Raw genomic sequence first — 26841 nt, 5'->3', positions numbered from 1 at the left:
GAGGAATGGTGGTGCATTCAGGGGATGCTCCCAGTTCCCCTGGGGAGATGAGATTTACACAAACACAAAGCAGAGATGCACAGAGTCTTTGTTTCTCTACAGCCACAGATATGGGGGGGACAACTTGCTTTTGACCTGGTTCACCTGGAGAGCTCCACGGCTCTCTTCTTGGTGTTTTGGCAGCCAGTACCACTCAGGAAGCAGAGGGCCCAGGGCTCCCCAGTGGCTGTGCAGCCCTTGGGCTTGTGACAGGCACCTCCAGGCTCCCCAGGGCTCCCCGCAGACCCGTGGCTGTGGCTTGGGCTACCCTCACTTCCCAGGGCTTTTCTTTCCCGTCCAGGGCATCTCTTGATCTGCCAGAGGGAAAAAAGCACATTTCATCAGGAGAAGCATTTGATGAGCAGCTTCATTAATTTTCAGCCAATTAGCACTGGTTAAACCAATCATCAGAAAACCAGGCACAGGTTAACAGCCTCATTTAAAACCTACGTGGGTATATTTACAACAGCCAATACTCTATAAAAACAGCTACAGCTCCTGTACATATGGTAGTATAATATAGTTTGTGCACAGGATTTGGTAGAAAGTGGTTGTTTGTTACACTGGCCTGTACTGCAGATAATGTTTGTGCAAAAGCTTTGTACCTCCCAAGTAGCTGGAGGAAGGTCATGAAACCTTGGAAACGTTTCCAGGCTTCCTGTCCCCATCAGTGACAGCAAGAGCTGTCAGTACTACCTCTTGCAGCTGGGACAAGCCAGCATCCTTCTCCCCACGGTAACCAATTCTGGTGGCACAGATTTGCTGCTTTCCTTATGTCCAGCCCCTTGTGCCTTTCCAGAGGAAATCAGGGCAGGAGGCTTCTGCTCTATGTCTGTAACTAGCTTCCACCTTGGCAGACGATGAGACGTGGTTTGATTTCCTATTTATCTGAGCCCAGATGGGTTTTCTCCGTTGCATGCCATTAGTGAGGAAAGCGTCTTGGCACATCTGTAGCCCAGAAGTCACAGAATGAAAGGGTCAGGTGTGGGGCTCGGTGTCACGGCACAGATGCGGACCTTGCCGGCATGGCCCCCTCCAAGAGCCAGCGGACGAGGTGTGCCTTACCTCTGTCTATGGGTATGGCACAGAATGGGGACACCCCTGCTTTGGAGCTTGGAGCTAGAGGAGCTTGCGGCCAAGGACTCCCCCTCTTCACGGCTCCTTCCACCTGCTCTGTGGGAAGAATTGGAGTGCCCTCCTGGCCCACAACCAAGCATGAAGGCCATGGGGCAAGGCTGGAAAACTACCTTTTCCCTCCTCCAGCCCTGAGCAGGTGCAGTCCACCCCATACAACGTGAGCGGGATTGTTCTGGGATTAGATCGAGTGTCAAACCCTGAACCCCTGGCCCTGGGCATACTCCTGAGGCTTTCACCGGGGCCTTGCTCCAGCTCTCCTCACCCTTGAGACCTCGTGGCTTCCAGCCGGGTGCTGCCGCACAGCCTCAGGTATCACTCAGCATCCCCAGCAGCATGCAGCCGGCTGGAGGTGAGTGACCTGCAGCTGACAGCTCCAGCTCCTTACGCAATACTTTGCTCCTTTTAAGAGCAGAGTGATGCTCTAGAGGACAGCTCTGCTTATCTAAGGCAAGACTAGAGCAGGACTGCCTGCAATCTGGCCAGGGCTCAGCTGCCCTTGGGAGCCTCATGGGGATCCTGCTGGCGGCTGATAAATGCCAACAAAAGGATGTCAAGCGTGAGCAGTTGCTTCCAGGTTTGTTTATTCCTCTGATTTCTACAGAGGCACACAAAGAATCCACACGCAATCTGCACAGAGCGCTCTTTATAAAAATAAATAAAAAGGCCCTTGCTGTTCAAAATCAGCTTCCCTCTGGGTCTATTTTAGCCCATTGCCTTAGCAGCAGCTCCTTCAGACGCTGGGACTCTGCTGATGAGAGTTAGTCACTTCTGTCCCTCAGCAGGCATCTCGGTAATTTTCCCCAGCCAGTTACGTCAGTGAAGCCCTGCACCAGCAGCGTTCCCCGATTATGCAAGCTACATTCGCAGATAAGCTTGGGGTTGGTCTCTTTAACCTTTATTCACCGGCTCATCGCAGGGAGAGCTGCAATAAAAGCTTTGCTGATAAAGCCCGGTAATATATTGACAAAAGAAAAGCATGGCATTGGTAATAGATTATATTTGTGGGAAATTGAAAGAAGAAACAAAGAAGCCAATTGCAGCCTACAGGCACAGCTGAATCTGTAGCAGTACCATCTCTTGAAAAGAAAGACACACTTTTCTAGCTTATCCAGGCAAAAACAGGGACAAAGATTTTATCCGGGGTTTCAGTTTACTAGCCAAATGCTTTGCAGTCAGGGGTTTTGCAAAACTGAGCTACCTTTTTGCTCCCTGTGAGGCACCCTAGAGCTTGGTCACAGATAGTGCAGGAACTCTTGAACTGCAAGGTTGGAGCCTTCTACTTTTTTTTCTTCTTTTCTTTAATTTCTGCACAAATCTTTGTAAAAAGGCATTGAAATGGGGAAGATGTCAGCAATTTTCTTCACCAGGAGCATCTAGAAATATTTTTATTCACCCAGCTCCAACAGCTCCCCAGCAGTCCAAGCCTGTTCTTCGTCCCCACTCTACCCAGGTGATAAAAAAGCAGGGGACGGGGATAGAGTCACTTGCCTGGGACTCCAGTCAAAAAATTTCCCCTTTGACCTTCCTGCCTTGCCAGCTGCCAAGTCCTCCCTCCTGGTCCCTGGCAAGTGCTGGGGAAAGGATTGTGCCTGACAGTCCCCCACATGGATTCTCTTTTCCCTGTTTGTGGTGGGATCTGCATCCCTCCCCATCCCAATGCTAATGTCTGAGCTCTCTCCTACGTCTGCAGCGCTGGAGTGCAGGAGGGGTCGTGATACCCTCTCCTTTTTTCTCATTGCCCCAACAAGCCAAAGGGTGGGCATGAAGCAGAGGGTTGACACATTAAAAACTTGTGCGGTAGGAGGTAGTTCCATGCCAAGTGCAGTTGAAAATTAATAGGCTCGTACAGTGTGATTCTGCTGATGATTTGGTTCTGGATTGGGCACTAAATCTGACTGTAAAAAGAAGTAATTGACTGACTGGTTGAGCTTTCTTAGGGCAGTAAGTAACTATAGAAACTCCCTGCCTGTCAAACAAAGGTGTAGCAGGGCTGCGTTTGGATGATTGGAGCCAGATTGCATCAGTCAATACAGCAAAGTTTGCAAAGGTGCTCAGTGCAAAATGCCATGTGCTAGTGTTTCCCCGTGGATACCAGGATAGCTAAGGCAATGCTGGAAATAGAAAAAAATCACTTATCATCTCTAGCTGTGAGCGTCACAGCAGAATAAATGTTAATAGCCGTATAACTAAGCTCGAGAGGTTCCTGTTAGCTACAGTGTTCTTGTTACAGTAATGGGGAGCTGAGCCCGACAAACAAAACTGGTCCACATTTTTTAAACAAATATTTTATAGGTCCTGAAACCCTGCAGTCCTGGGTTGAAAAAAAACTGGCAGTACATTTGTGCAAATATTCTGCCCAAAGGAAAATCCAAGCACTTTCTTTTTGACATTTTGAAGAAAACTGTTTGCTGTTGGGATATTTCAAAACTTTCCCAACGTCACTGGAAAGGATAAAGATGAGAAAGAGAAAGACAGAAGCAAAGCATTGCAAAGCATTTGTTGCAGACTGAATACTTTAAGTGACTTGAAGTCATCAGGGTTTCTCATTTGCCAAAGAAGACAGGCAGTCCTCTGCATCCATTCGCAATGACACTGTCTTCCCCTTCTTTGGCATGGCCAGCAAAGTCCAGCAGCAACGCAGCCTGGAGCTGTGTGCCCTGAGGGGAGAACTTGGAAATAGCAACATTCTGCCAGTATATGCTGGGAAATCTTGAAACTGCAAGATTTCCAATATGTTTTCTGAACTAGTGCTCAGTGCATGGGGAAAAAAAAAACTGATGCAGGAAAAGGATAAGGTGTGCTAGAAAGTTTGAGAGTTACATGTGCATGGTCAAACCGAGGTAAATACTGGCTGGTGGTCAGAGGGCTGGAGGCTGCCTTGTGCCCTGAGGAGCCCTGAGAATCCCTCTCCTCCAACCCACATGCACCTGCCTGTGGTCCCATCCCTGTCACCCCACCAGCCTCCAGCCTCCCTCCCAAACAGCAGGGTGGTAGGTAAAGCTGGAACTGTGCATGCCAAGCCAGCGATGAGCAAGCAGCGTGCTGATGTTTACAAGAGGGATGGATGAGGATAGCCTACTCTGCAAGCCAACAAGAAGCCACCAAGCCTTGCATGAGGGATCAGGCTGGGGCTAACATGCCACAGGCTCTGCAGCATGCTGAGCCATCATGCCAGTGAGCTGGTTGGTATTGCACCAGCTCCATCGAATGTCAGTCCACCCCGTATGGGTCTTGGTGGGAGAGGAAACTCCATGAGAGTTCATTCCCACCTAAGATCCCGCCAGCACAACTGCAAGACCCAAATGCAGGAGTAATATGAGACCAGGGCAGTGTGTCTGCGGCTCCAGTCTGCTTCTGAGGTGCTCCCCTTGCATGCACAGCCCCTGTCCCAGGGAGTAGTTCCCTCAGGTAGGCTGACCTCAACCAGGTCCCACTCTGGTCCCAAGCAGTCTTCCGCTTCTGCCACATGATCATATGTTTTGAGCCCTCTCAACTATTCAGTCTCAAAAGCATCAAGCACTAAATTGTTTTTGGGGCAGCATGTTCCCATGTGGCACTGTGAAATATTTAATATTAGGATGCTCTATTTGGGACAGGCAGCATTTTTAACAAATGGGAGCAGTGAAACAGCACTCTTGTCTCACCAAGCAAAGTGCCTGCAAGGAGGATGAGCAGGTACAAAGCAATGAAGAAGATCTTCATGTCCTTTGAACAAAGAATAAACTCCTTGAATTAATAACTAGCACTTACTTCCAGAAGCAGACCCAGTGTTATTAGAAGGATTAACAGTAGCCAGGCATTTTTCATTAAGTGTGGAGCTGCAAACCGCTCCTGTGGCATGGGCTTCCTTACAGAGGATGTGTCAATCCATCTGGGGTTGAAGGCAACAGAAATAAAACTTAACAGTATAAGGCAAGCCCAGCCAGCCCTTGCATGGGCCTTCTTAGCTCTGGCACCTGACACCCATGACATGGCAGCATGGCTTGGCTGCAGACAAAAATGTGCTTTTGGGGACTTGCTACATCATGCAGATGTCTCCCATGACGATTGCTTTGATCCACATAGAGATCAATCCTGCTCACCCCAGGGTCTGCAACATGCCACAGCTGGAGCATTAAATATGGATGTCGATGTAAGTTTTCCCCAAATACAGGCTTGACACTAACTTGATATTCCCATTTGGCCTCCTTTTTAATGAGGGCTTTGCCCGTGCTTGGTAATGCAATTAGCACACATGCTCGGTGGTTAATAAACCTGCTTACAGAGCCATCAGCAGCTGCTCTCAAGTGGCGGAGGCAGGGGGGCACACGCACGGCCACCACCTCTCTGACGCCAAGATCCCCTCTGCTCGGGGTATTTCAGCTCACTAATGCCATCGCCTGCCTTGCCTCTCCCACGCAGAGAATTTCCGATGCAGACGCCACTGCCTTGCCCCTGACGTGTGCCCTTCACAGAGCAGGAGGAGGAAGAGGAGGAGGAGGAGGAGAAGGGCTGGATCCCACTCTCATGCCTTGGCTGGGTTTGAGCAGCCCGTGGGAGGCACAGGGACACTTCCTGGCTGTCCGTTGTGTGCTGCAGCTGCTCGTGTGCAACATGCGAGACCCAGGACTTCACACGTGGCCACTCCGCAGCATTGCCAGCCGCCCTTCTAATAAGCGCTAATTCAATTTTCAGCTTTGCTCCTTGATCCTTTCATGCTGCCTCCTGAGCTGCTTTGCACTGACGTCTGCTGATGTCAGTGGCTGCAGGATGGGGAGGAGAGGGACCAGCTGCTGAGGAGGGGCCGTGGGGTTGCCTCCGCCTCCAGGCTGGGGTGCACAGGCTCCCCAGGAGCCTCCTGAATGATAAGAGGGGCGTTATGAGTGGGTACTGCACAGCTGGATCTGGGTATGGGATTAAAATTTTGTGTCAGTGGTATGAGAAGTCATCTGTCATGCTCTGAGGTGAAGATTAGCGAGCTCAAACTCAGCATGAAATTCAGGAAGAAAATCTTATCACACGCCAAAAATTTTTGCCACATGCTCTAATCCTCCTGGAGGGGGCTGAATACCAAACAGCACAGCCTGAAGGGGCTCTGCTTGGCTATCGCAGCCCAGAGTCTGGATAGCACACCTCTACAAACCCAGCTAATCACCCCCATCTTAGCCATCACTGCTGAGTTGGCCACAGGCATAATCCAGTGCCTGCTGATGTCAGTGAAAACCTGATTTCAGTGGCTGTGGCACTGGTCACATGCAGGTCGTGAGCATCCTTTTGCCTCGCTCCCTGCCCTCCTCCTGCTTTGTCTGAGCTCCCACAGGGAGAAGCAGGTGGGGGGAAAGCTACATAGACGTGGGGGGGAACAATAAACCCTTGGCAGCCTGGTTTTGAGTGTACTCAAGAGCAAATTGAGCACCAGGAAGCCCAAGGACACAGCCCAGTACTGACGAACATCAGCATTTGCCTTGCCCCGGCTTGCACCACTTCTAGGGCTCAGCATGCAGCCGGCGCTGCCTGGGGCTGGCTGAGTGCTACTCCAGCTCTGGGGCTGGCTAGCCATCCTCCTCCTCCTCTACCTCCTCCTCCTCCTCTCACCCTGCCCACTGCTGTCTGTGCAAGGGGATTCCAGAGACCCGCAAGTCCTGGAGTAGGACAGGGGCAATAGCCTAGCCACATTAATTAATTAATTAGTTAATTAATTAGTTTGTTCACTTAGACACAAAATGCCAAAGGTATGCACCTGGAAACTGCAACTATTCTGCTCTTACATGTAGCACATGAATCCAGAGCCAATGTGGCACATCTTCAGGCCCCAGAGTTCTGGGGTTTCATGTGGAAGTAAGTAGAGGGGTTTTCAGTGGCTACTGCAGTGCTCTTAGACTTGCAGTCCCAGCTTTGGCGGCTAAGCCCAAATGTAATGGCCTCCCCATATTCATCTCCTCTTTCTCTCTCTTAGGGTTCACATTACTTGCAGCTGAACCCAGCCGTACCACTGGCTTGTCTGTGCATTCAATGCCATCATCATCCCTCTCGAGACTTGTCTTCTACAAACTGCTTTTTTTGTCACCAGTCAGAAGTGGCCAAGTGACAGGGCAATGCAATATGACAGGAGCCAGGACCCTTCCACTGTGTACCGCGTGCATACACAAAAGCAAACTCTCAAGCGTCCCTTGCTGGACTGTGCTTCAGGACAGCAGCAGGCTACTCCTCAGCCTGGAGAAGAGATGAACACCATGGGCAGACTAAGATCTTCACAAAGCTTCATGGTCCTTGTGACAGACAGAGCAATTGGCATTATAAATTATTTTAAAAATTTAGAAAACATAAGAAACCAGTTGGCCTGGAGCGATTCATAAAGCAAAGAGGTTGTGGATAACCTCCACAAAGCTGGGAAAAGGGGACATATGTTTCCCTCACCCATGAGTTCACTCTTCAGCCGTACCCCAGTGCTGCCACCAGAGGCAGACGTGACATGCAGAAAGGGAAGGTGGTCCCTGAGATAGCCCTGCCTTTTTGTGTGGATCCCGGGGTCTGTTGGAGGGCTAGAGATGCCTTCCTCATCTCTGTTGCCTCCCCCGCACAAAGGAGAGGAGCAGACCACAGCTTTTGTACATCATATCTAAGAAGCAACTTTGCTTCTGTGTGCAATGAGGTGTGGTAAAAACATTTTCAGTCAAGAGGTGAGAGGTAACACAAAGAAATCTGTCTGTGAAAGAATTATCATGGGCAAGACAGGAATAGAGCTTACCAAAAAGCCAGAAGCTCTAGCAAGATCCTTTTAAGCCTGCCATGCACCCAAAGGAGATACTTAGCATTACGTCAGCATTGCCCTAATTATGCAAATTTCTCATTGGTTCATGCGCCAGGACACCAGCATTTTGTTTGCTTTCCTCCCAGCCCCCAGCCTGCAGGCCAGTGTTTTGCTCCTTTGCTCTGGGTGTGCCGTGTGTCATCAGGGGCCAGTGGAGAGGTTTGCAGAGGCAGGGCTTGAATTTCAGAGCTCCCCCCTCCCACTGCATGCACACTTGCTTTAAAAGCAAGGCTTGTTTCTAAGGCAAACAGGATGGGGCATCTCAGGAAGGTGGTTTTGGATAATAATGCATGTTATAATGATTCCAGCGGTCTCCTATGTGCTGGGTACCAATTTGAGTGTCCCCCAGTGCAGTCATCCTAGTTGGGCTCATAGGGCACAAGATATGCTCATCCTCTAGCACTGTGTCTCTTCTCTTTCAGGCTGCAAGCAGTGGAAGATGGTACAGACACACTGACCCCATCACTGGTCCTGCTCCACTGATAGCCTGGGAATTGCCTCACTGCTTTGTGAGAGCCATCTTTGCCACAGCTACGTGTTTTGGTAAATCTGTTGGGAAAACAGTTTCAATGGGCTGCTCAAGGAAACTAACTTCCCACACCCATGGACAATACAACGTAGGGAAAAAAATCCTCATTTCTTTTCAAGATTCATTTCGTCTATTAGGAAATTCTACTGAGAAAGTTCAGAGCCAAGAGAAAAAAAATCCTAACAGCTTCCTTCCTGCAAATATATCAAGGACAGCAATAGCACTATCCAAATGCTAGATATATATGGCACCTGAACAGAAAAGATTGGCTTTTCTATAACATGCTTTCAGCTTTTTGCCCTGATCCTGCTCCTGGAGACATGCAGGGAAGCTTTTAAAGTACCTGGAAGATACTTGAAGTCTGTCAAAACTGCTTGTTAAACCCCAGTTTATGCTACAGTTCAGTGTCAAATGGTGCCAGTTTCAACAATTCTTCACTGCAACCTAATCTCAGTAGTCTTCTTGGGCTGGACCCTGCCTTCATAAATTTGACAGTAATGCTCCAGTTGAATCCAGGGCCCACGGGCTAAGCCTCAGCAATTAATGCTCACTGATTTATTCACATACAGATTCACCACAAGGGTACAGAACACTCTGCAGACACTATGCAAATAATGTATAGTAATAAATGCAAATGCCCCACTTGAATTTACAACATCAATATTCATACTCTGAAACTTAAGACCTTCTTTAGTCTATTAGCATATAGTTATTAATGGCCAGTAAAAAAGGCTGCAGCTGTATACAAACAAACATTTCCCTTTGTAGGAAACCAGCAGCAACAATCTCAAAAAAAGTGCTGTTTCCTGAGAGAAAACTGAGCTTTGAAAAACCTGCAGGGAGCATATTTTGTGTGCAAGTAAAGAACTTCTGATCTTGAAATATGTAATTATCTGGGGAAACCACTTTTTTTTCTTGTTTTGCATGTCTGAACTTTTTATTTTTAGATGAACCTTTTTTTCATGGAAAATTTGGCCTGAAAGACAATAGGGCTGTATCCCCTTTGAAATCCCAGCTCTTAGGCTTTCTAGAGTGTCCGAGAGCTGCAGTCTCATGTGTCCACAACCAGACGAGCACTCATCCCTGGTAAGGTGTGACGCTGCCCTAGATTTTCTGGCAGAGTTGTTATTTCTCATTGACAAGCTCACTGCCTGTTAAGCCTCCTTGCCAAATCAGACAGTGTCACTGCTCCCTAGATGCTGCGAAACTCAAATCTCTTGGAAATATAAATTTATGGGACTGAGGTATGGACAGTCCTTATAAAATGGCCCACTGACACTGCACTGCCAGACCTTCTCATACGCCACCGCCACCAAGAGGGAAGGAAAGGAGAGCAATAGTGGTTGGAAAGCATCACTTTTCCTAGGAGGAAAAAGATTTCCTAAGGACTGCATCAAGAGGTGCATCAATACTAGGACAGGTGATCAGACCAATTTCTGCCAAACTTGTTTCACTTTCCTCTTTAACACCGAACAAGAAAGCCAAAGGATTTGCAATAATATTTATTGGGTTAGTACCGTAAAATGCAGAATACCAGAGTACCTCCTGAACCAGACACTTTGGCAGTTCAGCACCCCCAGGAACATATGGCCTAGCAGTGAACCAACTCTTACTAATACCCCAAATTAACTGGGATGAGCACTGGTGTCATCCTTCTCTGCTCAGTCTCCAGGCAATGGAGGAGCTGACTCCTCTTTCACAGATATCTCTGGATTTTTAACCCAGTGGGCAGTCAGGTTGGTCCAGCATGGTTTACCCTCGGTCAATTCATACTGGCTGTTCCCAGCCACTTTCTTCTCCCTCCTGTGTCCAGAAACATGCTCCAAGAGGGCTCACTCTGTGATTTTCCTAGGTACTGACATGAAGCTGACTGGGCTGCGGTCTTCTGGATCATCCTTCTGGCCTTTCCTGAAGATGGGTACAATGTTTGCCTTTCTCCAGTTGCTGAGGTCTCCCCTGTTCTCCACAACCTTTCAAACATGATAGACATCAGCCTTGCAAGGGCAACAGCCATCTCCCTCTGCACCCTATGGTGCAGCCTGGTGGGTCCCATGTGTGGGATGTTCTCTCAAGCAAACCCTGACTTGATCCTCATCCACTGATGGCTGTTTCCCTCCCCCTTCAACCCTTTCTCTAAGCACTGAGGCCTGGAAGACCTTCTTGGTGAAGACTGAAGCAAAGAAGGCAATGAGCACCTCAGCCTTACCTGTCTCTGCTGTCACTAAATCACTATCCCCATTTGGCAATGGGCTCCCATTTTCCTTATTCAGCCTTTTACTACTCACGTAGGGGTACAGACTTTTCTTGTTGCCCTTGACACCTCTAGCAAGTGTCAACTCTAGGTGAGCTTTGCCTTTCCTGGCACTGCCCTACACACCTGGGCAGTGTTTTGAAATCTGCCCTTCGTAGCCCACCCTTGCTTGCACCTCTTGTTACTGCCTTTTCGCATTGGAGGCCAGTGGTGAGTTCCCAGTTCATCAATTATCCATAGCTGTTGCTCCGCTGCACACAGGGTGGACCCAACAGCTGCCTTCTAATGGAAGAGAGGGATAGATGCATAACTTGCATAAATTAGCTTCTAAATGATATTGTAGCCTCGTAAAGTACCACTGCAGCACATAGCTAACTCTTAACAGCCCGGTCAAACCTAGCCAAAAAAGCAAGTCGAATGCTGTTTAGAAAGGCATGTGAACAGGACACCAGAGGAGACACAGCAAGATTTGTCCCCTTTTTTCATTCCTCTGTGCTTGGTGCTGCTCTTCTCCCACTGGCTGAAGTCAGAGATGCCTGATAGGGAGCCCTGTAAGATGAGATGTAAAGGTGTGCTGGCAGCTAATTTACAGTAGCAGGAAAAAAGCACATTATACCCGATAAAAAATGCTGTCTCTGCCTGCCCTGCAGAGCCTCTTTGGCTATATAATTACAGGTCAAATATCATGTTCATTCAGATCTTACTGGATCAATAGCCTACAGCCTCCCTCTGCAACTTCACTCGTACACCTGAGCCTAAAACAAGCTTATCAGTCCTTCTGCTGTGACCTGAAGCATTGAAGGTTCCTGAAGGAGGATCAAAGTAAGGGCATAACAGCTAGGAGGCAAGAGGACATCCAGCATCCAGGGATGGAAATCCATTTGTTAAAATGCCCTATTAAAAATAAAACAACTCCAAAACACCAAGCAAAAAGCAAGCAAAAGACCCTTTCCCCTTGCCGCCAAGCAATGAACTTTCAGATCCTCCAGACTGTACAGCGGGTAGTTTCTCTAGCAGGGCGGAGAACACACACAGCACAGCTCTTGTTACAGCAACAAAAAATCTCCCAGGTGATTTTATAATGTAGAGGAGTCTGAGCTTAGGACCTTTTTCTGTTGCCCTTTCTTCTGCAAGCAGATTACTTGTGGGAATAAAGCTGGCTGAGTGAAGAGGGAAGACTACCTGCAAAGGCAGCTTTGTATAAATGGTGTTCCTGTACTTGCTCACCAGGGGAAAACTTCTGCATCAAAGTTTTTTAACCTCCAAGTAAAATGATACACGTTTGGAAAGGAGTTGTTGAACCTGGCGTGATCTAGCAAGAGAGGTGAGCCCAAGTACTCAGGGAGAGGTGCAACTGATGGGGTTGGAGTAAGGTGGCTTGCTGGGGACAAGCCAGGGGAAAAAATCACAATGTGCCCTGAAGCCAGTATGTCAGGTGAACCCAATTTTTTTGACATCCAATAGAGTTCCTCTAAGAGAAAGTGAAGCTGCTCCAGGCCTCTAGGAGGAGGTGTAGGGCTGAAGGACCTGTCTGGACCCTGCAGGACAGGCAGCTGGGGAAGAGCTCACTGTGATTGAGACACATTAAGAGACTTTCCCAGCCCAAAACTAACCATGAATTTTGGCTCCAACCCTTCATGGGGGCACATCAGAGGTTCTTGTGGAAGCTGAGTATCCAAGGGTCCCCTCTGGACACAGTCGTGGTTTAGCAATGAGCCAACAGGGGAGTGAAGCACTGGGGAAGGTTTGCCAAGCCCCTGTAGCTTGGCTTGGCACAGAGGCAGAGGAAGGTGAAGCTAAGAGGTCCTGCCGCTGGCACTGGTCTGACCCCCAAGGTGGTTTCACCACATGACACGTTCAACAAAAAAAGCCTGTTAAGCTTCATGCAAACCCTCTCCAAGATGCACGCCCATCCCCACGCTGTAAACACACCACCCCCAACTCATGCCAGGACCACACTCCATAGACCCATGTTATGGAGGTCCAGGAAGTCAATCCAACCGTTAAAAAAACCAACCCAAACCAAAACTTGCAAATGAAACTGCTATCGGTTCTCTGCTCTGGCTTGTGGCACAGCCTGACATGCGCCAGCGGGGTGTCCCCTTGCAGAGCAGGAGGGAGCGCCGCAGCTCAGGGTGGGAGTGGTGAATGTGCTCCTGGCACATATCTTTGCTAATGCTTTGCCTTGCAAAACCACAGCCAGAGGGTCTAATCTGGCCAGCTGCTCCTCCATTATAGGTGATAATGCAGGAGATGGAATGATCCCAGATTGCCTGTCGGAGCCCAGGGCAGGTTTGCCAAGCTGGCAGTGAGAGCCAAGCCTCCCCTCCTGCACGCTGCCATCTCCTCAGTGCAAGCTGAGCAGGCCTGGGAGCCAGGGAAACACCACAGCTTTGGGGGCCCTTTCCTGCTCTGGTCCCCTCACCAGCAGCGTCATTTTTGCCAGAGAAAAATGCATGTTCCCTGGTTATCTTCCACAGCAACCTAGTGCTTTAGAAATATTTTTCCTTTTCATTTGTGACTTGCAGGGTAGCATTCCAGCTTGGAGGACGATGGACTGTATTAATGGGACCCCAGTATCCCTTCGGTGTCTGGTTCTTATTTTCCTTGCAACAGTGTCACCCAGTCCTGCTTGAAACACGACTCAGGAGAGATTATATGACGACAGACGTCATCACTGCTCACAATTGCGCACTCTGCTTTGTGCTTTTCCCCTCCTTTTTTTTTTTTTTTCTGCCAAGTTATCCTAAGAGAGGCAGTTTCTGACTGGCAATGTGAAATGTTACCTTTATCACTTCTCCACAGCACCAGCAGTATTATAGGTTGTCAGTCTAAAAAAAGCAGCATTGTTTGACTGTGCAGAGCAGGCGTTGCAACAGCAGCGCAGGCTCACCACATAAGGATCCAGAGGTAGAAAGGGCCCCATTAGGTGTTGACACGAACACGGCATGGTTCTCTCTAGACAACCCTTGCAAGGCTGAGCTTGCTCAGACGTTAAATGTATAAATATAGATCCACGCAAAGGCAGTGCCATTCAGCCAAGACCCGCATGCACTGCCCTCCCCCTCCTAGGATATGAACAGAAAAGTGGAGGGAGATTGCTTAGTGCTGAAACATCACCAGTGACGCAGATCTCTAAGTGGGTCAGATGGAAAAGTGATGCTAATGAGTTTACATGAGAAGTTTGGAAAAAACCCCCATCCCACGGTGAAGGTGAAGGGAAGACAAAGCCAGGGGTTTTTAGCATGCTAGGCTAGTGAGTGAGCAGCAGAGCTTTCCTCCTCTCCCTCTGACATGGGCTTTTTAATTTCTTTGCTCCAGATATGAAATAGGTGGGGAGAAAGGGAGGACAGGCCCAGTTGGGGATTATTTGAAAGCAACAACATCTAAAAAGTTTCCATAATGAAATTTGATTCTTGTGGAGAGCATGTGCTTTCTCGCTCTTGACCGTCTCAGGGCAATCAGCTGAATGCACGGCACGCTTGTTATCTCCATGCAAGCCTTCACTTTGTTGAGATGCCACTGCAGAGAGGCGCACAATTCAAGCAGCATCACAGAAGACAGTATCATATCTGGATTTATGGCTGCCATATTTCAGGGCTGTGTGAGAGGTGCTAGCAGTTTCAAATGGCTTCTCCGCAAAATGAAGCAAACTGAAGGCACTGATGTTAGTATCCCCATCTGTCATCTGAAAAAGACAGAGCTACTGCCCACCCGTCTTCTTTTCAGCAATAGGCCACACTGAATGTTGTCAAAAGCAATCATTTCCCCTGCTAAATCTTTCCTTAGGGCTACAACATTCTGTCTGTGAGGAATACAGGAGAGGCTAAAATAGACCATATAACAATAAAGAGACACAGAATGGGAACCATGAAGACCATTAGTCCACCCCTGCCCTGGCCCAAAAGCAGGGTTATAGCTAACATGAGGTCAGCTCAGCCATGGAACCATGGTTACTGGAGTCTTTAAACCTTCAAGGAGACTTTACCTCTTCTGGACAACTTGTTTGACTAAGTCACAAATACAAAGATGGGCCAGCGTGTTTGGTTGCCCAGAAGGGTGTTTGTTATTCTTCCTGGGTCGAGGCAGAGATGATGCCACGGTCAGTGAAGTGTGGGGGAAAGTGTTGGGCTCATCAGGTCTTGTGAGAGCTGTATCACTTGGTTATCCCCAAGGTACAAGGAAGCCTGTTGCCTTCAGGGTCTGGTCAATGTGCAGTGGCCCTGCAAACAGCCTGGTCTCCATTACAACATCGTGCTCTGTCTGTTCCCCAGCTCCAAACCCTGAGCAGCCAGACAGGCTCAGGTCTGCAGAGGTATCAAGGGTGATGTCTGGGGTCAAAAGGTGTGAAAGAGGCCATGCACTGAGCTGCAAACAAAGTAGCCCTGGCTTTGAGGGATCAAAAGGCAAGCCAGATACACAGGTCTTGAGGTTACCGAGTGAGAATTCAGAGCTCTGTGGAGGGAGGAATGGGCAGCATCATTTGCAACAGACATCCTTGATATTAATGGGGAAAAGGCAAAGAGAAGAAGGGCTGGAGGCAATGCTGACAGCAGCCTGACATCAACCCAAAGACCAAATCCTGCTCCCAGGGAGGAAACATATCCCCTCAAGAAGAGAATTTCGTCAGAGGAAGCCCACACCAGAACCTGCACCACCATGCCGCCTGTCCTCCACACACAAGATGCAGCGTGCAAAACGCTGCAAAGTCACAGCTATGTCTTTGCAGGCATCTGGGTGTGATTGCAGAGTCCCCCTGGACTGTCCCAGGCAACAACAAAGGCTTTGCTGTTGCAACTTCCCGCCTAGACAACCATTAGCGATTTAGCTTAGCCTCAGCTCACGCATACCCACAAGTTGCTGGGATTGGTATAGATTTGACCCCTCTGTAACAGTGCTGCCTAGTAATTTTTGCCGTGTTGTGTATATACACAAGCATTTCCTGGAGCTGGGGAAGAGGTGCTCAGGGAGCCTGGAAGATGCCTGCAGTTTCAGGTAAGCTCTGAAATGCCATCTGCAAAGCAAATTAAATTGGTGCCTTTCCGAAGGGGAGAGTGCTGCCTCATCCGGTGTTTGCATCGCTGCACTTTACCCCTGCAGACTACCTAACAGCAGGTTCTATCTGCTCTTTTTAAGTGCTCTGGATCTCCTTCACCTCCTTTGCCTGTCTCCAGCTGCATGGGCGCATCCTTCCCCTTTTCACAGCACTCATACACAAGTCCTGTGCATGAGCGTAGCCCACAACCCAGGGCCAGAGCTGGTAACACTTAACTGGTTCTCTGCACTTGGTTTGATGACACATAGCAGGGCCTCTGATGCCCACTTCCAGTGCCACCATTGCAGGGGAGCTAAGGGGGACAGCACATTTTATGCTAAGCCTGGACCATTTGAGTTTCATAGACACAGAGTTAAAGGTCATTGCCTGCCACGGACCAAAACACCATGTAGGACTCTGAAAGAGAACCATTTCCAATGATGTCTCTGAGGGATAAAGTCGTCAGCTGACTAGGAAAAAAACCCACAGTTAAATTTCAAGAGATATTTGGAAGCAGATACTCTTAAATAGCTCTGGTGGCAGGTGCCCCAGTAGGAGCCTCATTATGTCCAATAAGTTACTCCTTGAAAAGCTCCCAGAGCTCTTATTATCTCTGGAGTGATATGCAGAAGTGGTCTATCTGTCGTAGAGCTTACAGGACGATTCAGCTCTTTGTTTCAGATTAATTACCTTTCTGAAAAGAAAATTTGTATCAGAAGGCTGGAAAAAAAAATAGGGTAAATACTGGATGAAAGCGGTGTAAAATTAGGGTAAAATCCTGTCACACCACTGTTTGCAGTAGGAGGACTCCAGCCTTACACTGGCTGAAATAAGAGGAAAATTCTCTATCTCACCTTGCAGGGAAAGACCCCCCTCCAACAGACACCTCGGCTGGATTAAAATTTTAACTAAGAACATTTTCCGAGGAAGCAAAATAATACCTTCATAAACGTATGTACCTTACATCTGAAATCTCACTGGCTTTGAATTATCCATGCATTCACAAGCTCTTTTGGTCTTACACTCTTTTGTGTGAGACTATTTATTTTATTTCTGTTCTTAAGAAGATTTGTGTAGTAAGGTGTTAAGCTCAAGATAGTTTAAACTAATATTTGATTGTTGAAAAGGGTAATATCACTGAATAAGGTTAAAAGTGGGTGCTTATGAAATTAAAAATTGTTCCTGCTCTGCTTTGGAAGATTAGGCCTGTGAAACTATAATAGGATTTCTCTCTGTCTCTCTTTCTGTTTCTCTCAGGCTTTAGCTTTTCCCTTGGAGGAGCAGAAGACAGATGACAGACAGTGTACTCGGCCTAATGTCCAAAGATTGGAGAAGTGTGTATGAGACTTTGGATCAAAAATCCCTCATGGTGGGTTACCGCTTTGGCTGTAAAGAGCAAACAAGGAGGAGACCCGGTTAAGCCCACTGACAGGCTTGCAAATTAAAGCACTAAGGCCAGAGTGTTACGGTAAAGAGCAGGAGGCTGTTTTGAGTACTGCAGCCTGCCCAAACGTGCCTAGTGAAGTGAAGAACCATTTCCAAATGCTCTGGTTGAGCATGAGCTGCGCGTAAGTGAAAACTTGGATGGGTTATTCAGAGACTGCATTTTTTGAGAGCCAAAGCCCTAGCTGGGAACACAAGAGTGATTTGTTCTCCCTGAGCATGATTACCTGCTCGCCTCCCCTCTCCTCGTGACTAGAAGCTGCCCAGCAAGTGCTGCTGCAGAAGAGAGCCACTTGTCCCAATTTCTCCCACTATTGATATGGCAGGGAAACAGACCCTGGGCCCCTTGCCAAGCAGAGGCTGGTCCCCCACGCCATGCACAGCTGGATGAAGACACCCGGCACCCCATCCCTGGCCATGAAAGGGGACTGCAGGGACTGGGGGCAGCAGGGCAGCCTGAAAGCTTGAAGCCCACTTCACATGACAGAGCCAGCACAGGAGGTTGGATGAATGCCATTACTGTGTGGGACCACCTCGGGAAAGCATTTTAGTCAGCTCCACCTGTTAGATTTATTTCATAAGGAAAAAATAAAGAGTTGTTCTAAACCAAATCAGCCTGACTTCAGAGCCAAGGTGGGAGCGACGGCTCTGGGTGCAGGCAGAGCCACCTGCGCAATAGCCCATCCTTCTAGCAGCACCAGTCTGCACCTCACAGCAGCATTTCGTCATACAAAAGGAAACCACATGTGTCTTTTTGGGAACCTGAATGCCCCAAAACTCTGCCTACTACAGCCATCCCCTTAGAGCCACTTTCTGCACTAGAGGGTGAAGTGAAACGTCAGTGAGACTTAACGTGGTGGAAAGCACACCAGCAGCCTGCCTTCATGGCTCACCCTATGCCATCAGAAGCTCCCCCTGGGAGGTGACACCTCTCGACATTACTCATGAATGCTGTGAGGACTGCTTAACACATGCAGATGTGTGTGTGAGGAGCAGTTAACTGAAACCGATCTTTTCTTACCAGAAGACAGGATGACTTCATCACCCTGAGGCACAATGGCAGAAAAAAGGGGGCATCTTCTGGCTTGCCACAAAACGTTAAAAAGGAGCCCCACTTCCTCTGTAGCTGGAGAGACATGGGCAGCTCAGGCGGTCTGAGGTCTGCCCTCGCTGGCCAGAGCAGAGGAGCAAGAAGAAGCTGTGTCTTCACCCAGGAGCAGGGCTGGTGATGTTACCTCTGCTCTTGGACAGCAAGTGGGATAGCCACGGCCTGAGAAGACCCTCACTGTCCCTTAGCTTGTTAGTGGTGGGTCTCATTTTACAACGTGGGGTAGCAATAACTTAAGCCATTCACAAAGGCAAGTGGCTGAGAATGCTTATTCCTGTTTTGTAGGCAGTGAAGGAAGGGAAGAGAACAACGACTTGCTGACAGCCATGCAGCTAGCCCATGGCAGAGCTGGGTTAGCGTGCAGGTCTGCTTCTGTGTGCCCAGCTCTCAGCATGTGCCTCCTGGCCTTGTGGCCTTTCCAAGGAGAAACCTGACATGGTGAGGGGGAGAGCAGCAGGGAAAGGAGTGGATAAACTCAGTCCTGCAACCCCAGCCCTGAAGTACTAGAAAAAGACATGCTGGTGAGATACTCATTGCTCTGCCAGGCCATCTGCACCCCACTGCTGGCAGGACCCAGCTGTGACGGAGTCAGCCTGCCTCCACCCCAAAAAAGGTGAAAGAAACAGGAAAAGTTACAGCATAATATTATCCCTGCTTCGGCACTCTATCAAAGCAAAGCAAGCCTTTTTCAGAGAAATGAGCTCAGGTGCTTATTTGGTGAGACAACAGCATTTAGAGGTCAAACTGAATGGTGCAGAGTCTTGATAGTGTCTTTCTACAGTGTTATTTGCCTGCCCAGTACTAGTCAGTGGAAATAATAAAAGATTTTTAGTACTGCCCTGACCATGTTTTTTCCAAAAAGAATTGGTACAGCAAACATGACTCCCCATTTCAAAAGTGCCTGCAGTAGTCGGTGAGAAGGCAGGCAGGCTGTCTGTGTTCCCGAAGCACCTTCCTCTCTAAAATACCTCCCAGTGCCTTGCAGTGTTGCTGTGTCCCCAGGGACAACTCCCCAATAGGGAGAGCAGGACATGAGCAGTGCGGTGTGGAAACCAGAGCGAGGTCTGCATGTCCGCGTCTGACCACGCGGCCTTCAGTGCAGAGCAGGCAGCTCAGCTGGCGCTGAGGGTTCAGAGGCAGCGTCAGGGAGTTAGTGCAGGAAAATTATTTTGCAGTGCAAGTCCTGAGTAGTGAATGCAGCTTGTTCGAATAGCAGATTTTATTGTTATGCTATGCCTTTGAAGTTGTAGTAGCGTAATGGGACAGGTGACGCAATCTCTGGTATTAGCAAAGTCCAAGGGGAATGACCGGTGTTAAAGTCTCCAGGTAACGCTCTGGTTTCTGTTTCCTCCCCAGTTCTCTGATTACTGAAATTTGGTACAAAGACCTTGAAGTCTTTAAAGCAACTGCTGCTCCTGGCTCCTTAGCCTGCTCTAGAATAGCAGACCCTGTGCCAGGCAGAGCAAGGGGTTGGATATTTTGCTGGATGCCAAGGGGCAGGCAGGGCTATCCGATGCAGTCTGGACACCGCCAGGCCTCTCCTCAGCTCAGCTTTTGGTATGTGCCACCCATGATAACCAACACCTGAAGCCCTGGGAGGGTTAAAAGGAAGTCAGACCCCAAAAATCCTTCCTTCAGAAAGGAGTGACCTACAGTGAATAATGCCAATGGAGAGATGTGCAGGCAACGTGAAGTGAAATGTGATATAAAAATTCTGATGACCAAGAAGGGTCCAGAACAGGCAAGTGCTGAAGATACTGAAGCAAACAAGAACATTTCAGGCACACAGGAAGCATGAAGCTTGCCAGAGGGTTGCTGAACTACAGGTCTGTAAATGAGCTAACAGGACAATTTAAAAGGCTAAGGAGACTGCAGAGAAAAGGATCTCTTCAGCTTATTGCAGAGGATGTTTGGAGAGGTATTTGCATGCCAGATATGTAATTTTCAGGTAAAAAAAGGATGAGGCTTCAGCAGGAATTGAGGTATCAAAAGAAGGAAACTGACCCAAACCAATATGTTGAATAATATCTTGTGAGGACCCGAACTTTTAAAAGCATCCCCCAGGAACTGGATACCATGTTACATCGATAAACTGAACCTATGAAAAAATGATACATGGTTAAGTTTTTGCAAAGGGATGAAGAAATGCAATAGCTAAACTGATAACAAAATATGCAATCTCTCTTTAAAGTGCATTATTTTATCAGAGAACCAGAAAGGAAAAAGATAATCTTGCACTCCTCTGTAGAAAAGATGCCAGTGTGACTACACAGCCTAGTGAACCTTACTGCAGGTTCAGGAAAACTGGATGAAAGGGTAATTAAAATATAGTTATTAACAAAGTATATTAGTTCAACATAAACAAACTAGCAGAGCTTCAGTATGTCTGAATTATTTCACCAGATGAACCATGAGTAGCAAAAGAAAAGTATGTGACAATGCCAAGCTGAACGTTAGAAGGCCTCTGACTGAGATCCCAAGGAGAAGACTTTGCTACACCAAGATACTGGTGAGGTGAAAGGTGCAGCAATAACGCAGACCAGAACCAAAATGATGTGATGGGATGTGTAGCAAAGGCATGAAGTTTAAGGGGATCATCAGTATGCAGGGGCACTGACATCTGAGGAGGAGGCAGAGGATGTCCATAGATTTAGTCAACCAGTAAACTCCCTTCCAGCCTATTAGGTAAGCAGGCACTTGACGTTACCTGCCTGGCAGCCAGACTTTGGACAAGTCTGTGCAAGAAAGCAGGGGCCACAAGGCTGGAGAACAGCTGAGGCTGCACATTTCAAACACGGTGCAGGGGGAGGGAAATTAATCCAGGCAATAATTGATCTGTTAGCTTAACCTCAGGAGTATGATAGGCATTTAACTAATTTTGAAGGGAGGAATAATGAAAGATGAAGAGTTTAATAGAAAATGGTATAAAATGCAAGAAGGAGGTTACCAAAAATAGATCTGACCTGACTAACTCAATGTATTTTTTGATAAAAATAGCTGAGGCTCCAGACAAGAAAATGTTGTGGATCACATCTAGCTGCCCCCCCTCCAGTAGTTAGTGGAGGAGTGGGTTAGTTAGAATTAAGACGTAAGGAGTAGGCCAAGGATGAGATGCCTACAGAGTGCGCTGAAAGCCCTCTCCATTAGCAACAGTAGCCTTTACACTAAAAATGAAGGCCCAGACACCTCCGTGTCGTTGCTTGTCTTGGCGGGAATCAGATATGCTGCTTTGCGTCTGGCTGCGTGGCCACCTGTCTCTTGCAGACTTGTAGCCTGTCATGTCCCTGCCTGCAGTGTCAGGGACCCCCGCAGCCACCAGCCTGACCTCCTGCAACCTGTGGCCCGCAGGAGGTACTGCTTCACAGGCGGCACATTATCACTGGGAAAAAAAATACCTGATGGCTAATTAAAATTTCCTAGCGATGACTAAATCCACAACAACCCCTCTTAAGTTGTTCCAATGGTAATTAATTAATCCCATAGTTACCATGGCAGGGCTTCGGTTACTGCCTTTTTGCCAGATGCCCACAAAACACAGCCTTTGCTCTGCCGCCAAGGGAAAAGGTGAGCATTTACCTGCTCATCAATCCCGCACCGTGCCACTGGCGTTGGGGCTCTCACCCTCCGCTGCAGGGAGAAGGGCTGGCAGCTGGCTGGGCTTGGCAGGCAGACATGGGGCTGAAGGGAGCACTGCCAGAACCCGGGCTGAGAAATTGGGTTGGCACCAAACGGGTCAGCATCTCTCCATGCCTGGCCAGGCGCTTCTTCTGTCGTCCTCTCCCCTTCCCTCCCGCAGGTTTCCCTGCACACATGAACAGCAGCCACCGCTCCGCTCTGCCTTGGGATTGATTATTTCTCTCTCGCCAGCCTCATCCATTAATGACGCACGTCGATTCAAATGTTGTTGCTTTTTACTACTCTCCCTCTCTTTTTTTTTTTTCTATTCCCCCTATTTTTATGACGCATGAAGTCAGGGTTGTCATTATTCTATATTTGCATGGATTAAGCTGCCTTCATCATCTATTAGCTTCCAAGTGATAAGAGCCCACATGCAGGCTCCCTCGTTATGTATGCTGCCTCTGCCCGCCGTTCCTGATTACTTCTGGCCCATATTCTAGCTTGAGGAGCCAAATGGCTGTCTCATGCAGAAATGCTTCTAAAATGATTTTTTTAAGATGTTCTTTTCAGAAAAGGAGATATGTTTTCTTCCATGTTTGTCTGTCTTGGCAGCCTCTTTCTGCATTACCGAACTGTTCAGGCTTCCTCTCAATTTTTCGTATTTTCCCTTTTGGCCCAGTAAAATAGTTATATGTGAGGTGAAACAGCCTGATCTGTCTGTTTATCTACTCCTTTTATTTGTACACCTAACATCTGAGATACCCTGGGAGGTGGTGGTCCTCAAGTCTTTTACAGCAATGAATGTCCTATCTTCCCACTTAAAAATACTTCCTGTTATTTACTCAGCTTGTTGGTTTAAAATAAATTTTAAAAGAAAAAAAAAATAGACTGTCCTGGAAGAGGAGTTAGAGAGATGGAGAAACCCAGGAAAACAGACAGAGGTGATTCATAGAAGAGGTCTTTCTCCCCTTCCCTTAGCTCCTGGGACAATTTGTCTGCGTTAGAGAAGCTGCTGTGTATGAATGCGATTGTATACCTGGTAACCAGCGAAGCTGGCAATATCCTTGAAGTCTGTAACAACTAAGGTTCAACCAACCAAAAAAAAAAAAGCTAACTGAGTGAGAGGATGACCTACCAGAAATATCCTCAGCCATGCAGCAGGTTGGTGCACATGTGTGCCTGAGGAAGGCAGGAAAGGCTGAAGCCCACCAGGGATGCCCTCAGGGTGCAAGTTTCCCTGCCTCCTCACTGGTCTTGAGGTGGAGCTGCCTGGCTGTGGGTGGCCTTGCCCAGGACGGTTGCTGGTAGGTTTTTCATCAAATCCTGGTCTGTTATCACTTCCATTTATATTTTATGCATGCAACTAAATGTTGGCTTCGAAGCTGATAATAAAACAGCTTCCCCTTTCCTCTGGTGCATGTACAAGTCAGTAAACACAATATCACTAAATTTCATCAGCCAGTCAATGCCATACAGACCTGGAGGAGAACAGCCAGTGCCAGGCAGCAAAAGGCCAAGGCCAGCCAGCAAAGGGGGTGAAAATATCTCTTTTATACTCTCTGAGCCTGGCATCTGTGTATAACTGTCGCTTTTTCTTCTGTCCTGATGTGCTCCGGGCTGTCGCAGTCCCCTGGGCCAAAACTCACCCTCAGGGAGGTCCAAGGACCACAAAACAGCCCACAAACAGGGGGTGCAACATCTTTAATCTGGGGGTGTTCACTATTGATCTCATTGGGGTGTAGGGCAGGGATTTTATTTTTCAAGCTGGGGGCAGGAAGGAGGAGAAAAGCATGTTTGCATGCAGAGTGGGCTAACAATGCATCAGTTTGCTAGACCTGGAGCAGAGGGAAGGGGTGGCTGGGTAGAAGTTTGGGCACTGCGCCGTGCTAGTGTGAGGACGGTGTTCTGCCTGGAAGCTGCCATGTATTTTGCTTTTGCATTGAATGGATTACTCACTGAAAAAAGGGGGCTTTTTAGGTCAAACAAAACCTTTTTCAAATTTAAACCAAAATAGTGCGGAGTTTCTCTGCTAAAACAATCTGGAGGAAAAAAATCAGAATGAAAAAACCTCAAAGCATTGCTGAGTGCTTTCAGAATTGAATGTCTGACTTCTCATTTTCCAGTCACGTTTTATTGATCAAATGTAAGTAAACCATGACTTAAAGGTTACTAAGGCATATAAAACAGCTTCTCCAAAAAAAGTCTCTTTCTTTGCCCAAGAAAGTGGGAGAAGGCAGCTCAATCCCTGTCATAGCTGTACATACACATACCCGATGACTTCAGGTAAGAGCCAAAGAGGTTATCTCTGCTTTTTGGGGTGTCAGGCAGGCACAGATAGGCTCACCCTGCTGACATCCTGAGCTTTCCTCTCGCTGTTTGGTGCTTAGGCATTGTACTAAAATTACTACAGCTTTCCGATGTGGGCCGGCTTGTGTGTGCATGTCCGGCTTGTGCGTGCATTGTCCGTGTGGACATCCCCGCTGAGGCAGGAAGAATGTGCATCTTTCCCCAGTTCCCACAGCTTTGCCTCTGTCATTCATAAAAATATCTCTACCCCACAGGAATAAAATCCCCTAGGAAAGGGCAGATGGACTCTAGGATAATGAGATCTCTGTGTAAGGAACACAGATGGAAATGACTTTGGAGAATTTTGGGATCCCTACACTGCTGACATTGCAAGATTGAGGGACCGAAAGGGCACCAGGATTGGTGGATGGTAAGGAAATAAGGATGGAGGGAAGGTATCCAAGGTTTCAGCTGCAAAAAGCACCAGGCTGTGCAGGGTATTTTTCACTGTGCTGCTTGAAAAACACTTGTCCTTTGAAGCAGCTTGTTATGTGAGGAGTCCCTCGCAGCCCCCCTCCATCCCATCCCAGGCCCCCATGCAGCACTGTCCCTCCCTGTGGGTGGCTGGGGGAAAATCGGTGGCCATCACTTCTAATGCCACCTGAGGAGCGGCTAATGGAAATCTGTTTTGCATGGAGTGAGCACTACAAGATCCAATCTCTCTGTCTGGCACACTGCAGCAATTACATGTATTGTCATTTGTAAGTGTTACAAATGGCTCAGAGCATTGGTAAGAGTTTCATCCATGCAATTCATGACATGAAGCAGCAAAGTCCCTACATTTCTGAGGGAAGGCAGCCATGCAGGATGGAAGGAACTGCTGCAGGCACCAGAGGAGCACTGTGTAGCTCTCCCTGATCCTCCTGAGAGCCAGACTCACAATGCATAGAAATACTGGAAGCCCAACCTTTAAAGTAGCAGTGGGTGTCACCAAGCATCCTCCCAGCTTCCCTGTTTTCCTTGTGGGCTTCTGCAGTTCAGGCCAATGCATGGCTCCAGCGGATGACCCCCTGCCTGCAAAGGGAAAGGGGCTGGGAGCAAGTGAGCCCTATGATTTGTGCCTCTGCTGCCTGCTCCAGACAAAGGATTTGGAAATAGCTTACAGACCCGTTGCAAAGAGGCTGGAGCCTGGACCTGTAAGAAGGCAGCAAAGCAACAGAGGAAGAAGAAAGGTGATACCAGTATGGGCAGCAGACTGGGAAGCTGATGCTCTGCCAGAAGTGCAAAGCAGTGACCTGCTTCCAGGCATGGGCTGCCATACCATGGCAAGCAGCAATCCTTTCCACAGGTGATCATGCAGGGACAGGACACAGCAGGCAGGCTCTTCTCCTGGGCTGGTGTGGTTTTGGGACACACAGAAGGTAGGGTGCATGTGAGGCCCAGGGCTGGGACCTGCCCCAGCGGCGCGGCCTGTGGGTCTCACAGAGGGCACAGATCCCCGTCACTCTCCTGCTCCTTGCAGCGGTTGTCAGGTTATGGCTAAGCTGTGCCTGGCAGCATCGCCCTTGCTGGTGATGTTGGCTTCCACCCTGCATTGCTCCCCTGCCAGCAAAGAGCGTTTGGACAGGTGCTCACATGCATCCCTCTGTGTCCACAATGTGTGCTTCCTGCACAGAGGAGCCATTTCCATGTCGTCTCCTTGCTGCTGGCTATGGAGCCCTCCTTGATAAGGTCCCTTCCCACCTCTCCTTCCTAAGATGCAGCAACCAGGTGTTCCCGTAGTTCTCCCATTCCCCATTCTTTCACTTCCCTGTCCTCACCAGCCCAAGGGAAGGACACAAACTTGTCTTATTTTGAGCTGGCATTTTTTCCGTATGTCCCAGCAAAACCTCCCTCTCATTTTTTTCTCCACAAGGCAGGGGTGAAAGGGAACATATCTGTGACTGGAAACACAACTTCGAATCAAAACCGTTTGCCAGATCTCCATCATAGTGCAACAGTAGAGAGGTGACTGTACAGGCTAAAGCTGGCAGGTCTTCATGACAGATATAACATACACCCGACTTCAGTGTAAAAACTCTTTTAGAAGCAGTAGAAAAAACATCTGAAATGCATTTGTCATTTTTTTGGGAAATGCTTATTTCTGGAGAGGAGCAAATGCCTGAAAAGCATTTGCTGAATGCAAATGCAGATTTGCATTCTGGGGTCTGAAAGTTTCCTAAAAGTTAAAAAACCAGACAGCAAATAAATCCAGAATATACTAGACAAACTCACATCATTTTCTTGTGTATTGAGTTCAGTGGGACGAAGAATTTTACCCATTACTGTAAAACTGTCTTCTGCTTTTAGGCCTAGAAATGGGTGCCCTACACAGGCAGGAGGGTAAAATGCTGGCAGCTGGCATCCAGGTCATGATGTCTGGCAGGAAGCATGGACAGAGGGAGAGAGGGAGGAGAGGGGCTGAGAGAACCTCCTTGCATCCAGTGGCATGTTTTAATGCTGGGGATTAACATGGGACCGCGACAAGCGGGAGCGCTTTTGTGTATTGGATATATGCCTGGGTGAAGCGTTGCATCGGCTCTGCGCTTCTGCCAAGGACGGTGGG

The 26841-nt window shown here is 48.3% G+C and overlaps 1 long non-coding RNA gene across 1 annotated transcript; it reads left to right on the top strand.

Annotated features, from left to right (window-relative positions):
- The first annotated feature begins 2312 nt into the window (after nucleotides 1-2312).
- LOC142052131 (uncharacterized) lies at nucleotides 2313-11963 on the top strand. Its single transcript, XR_012658732.1, has 3 exons — nucleotides 2313-2441; nucleotides 8389-8509; nucleotides 10348-11963. It is a non-coding gene; the product is annotated as an uncharacterized LOC142052131 (long non-coding RNA).
- Nucleotides 11964-26841: the final 14878 nt, after the last annotated feature.

Source organism: Phalacrocorax aristotelis, chromosome 1 (assembly GCF_949628215.1).
Source record: "Phalacrocorax aristotelis chromosome 1, bGulAri2.1, whole genome shotgun sequence".
Taxonomy (NCBI): domain Eukaryota; kingdom Metazoa; phylum Chordata; class Aves; order Suliformes; family Phalacrocoracidae; genus Phalacrocorax; species Phalacrocorax aristotelis.
The sequence above is the reverse complement of the archived record's forward strand: the minus strand, read 5'-3'. Positions and strand labels throughout refer to the sequence as shown.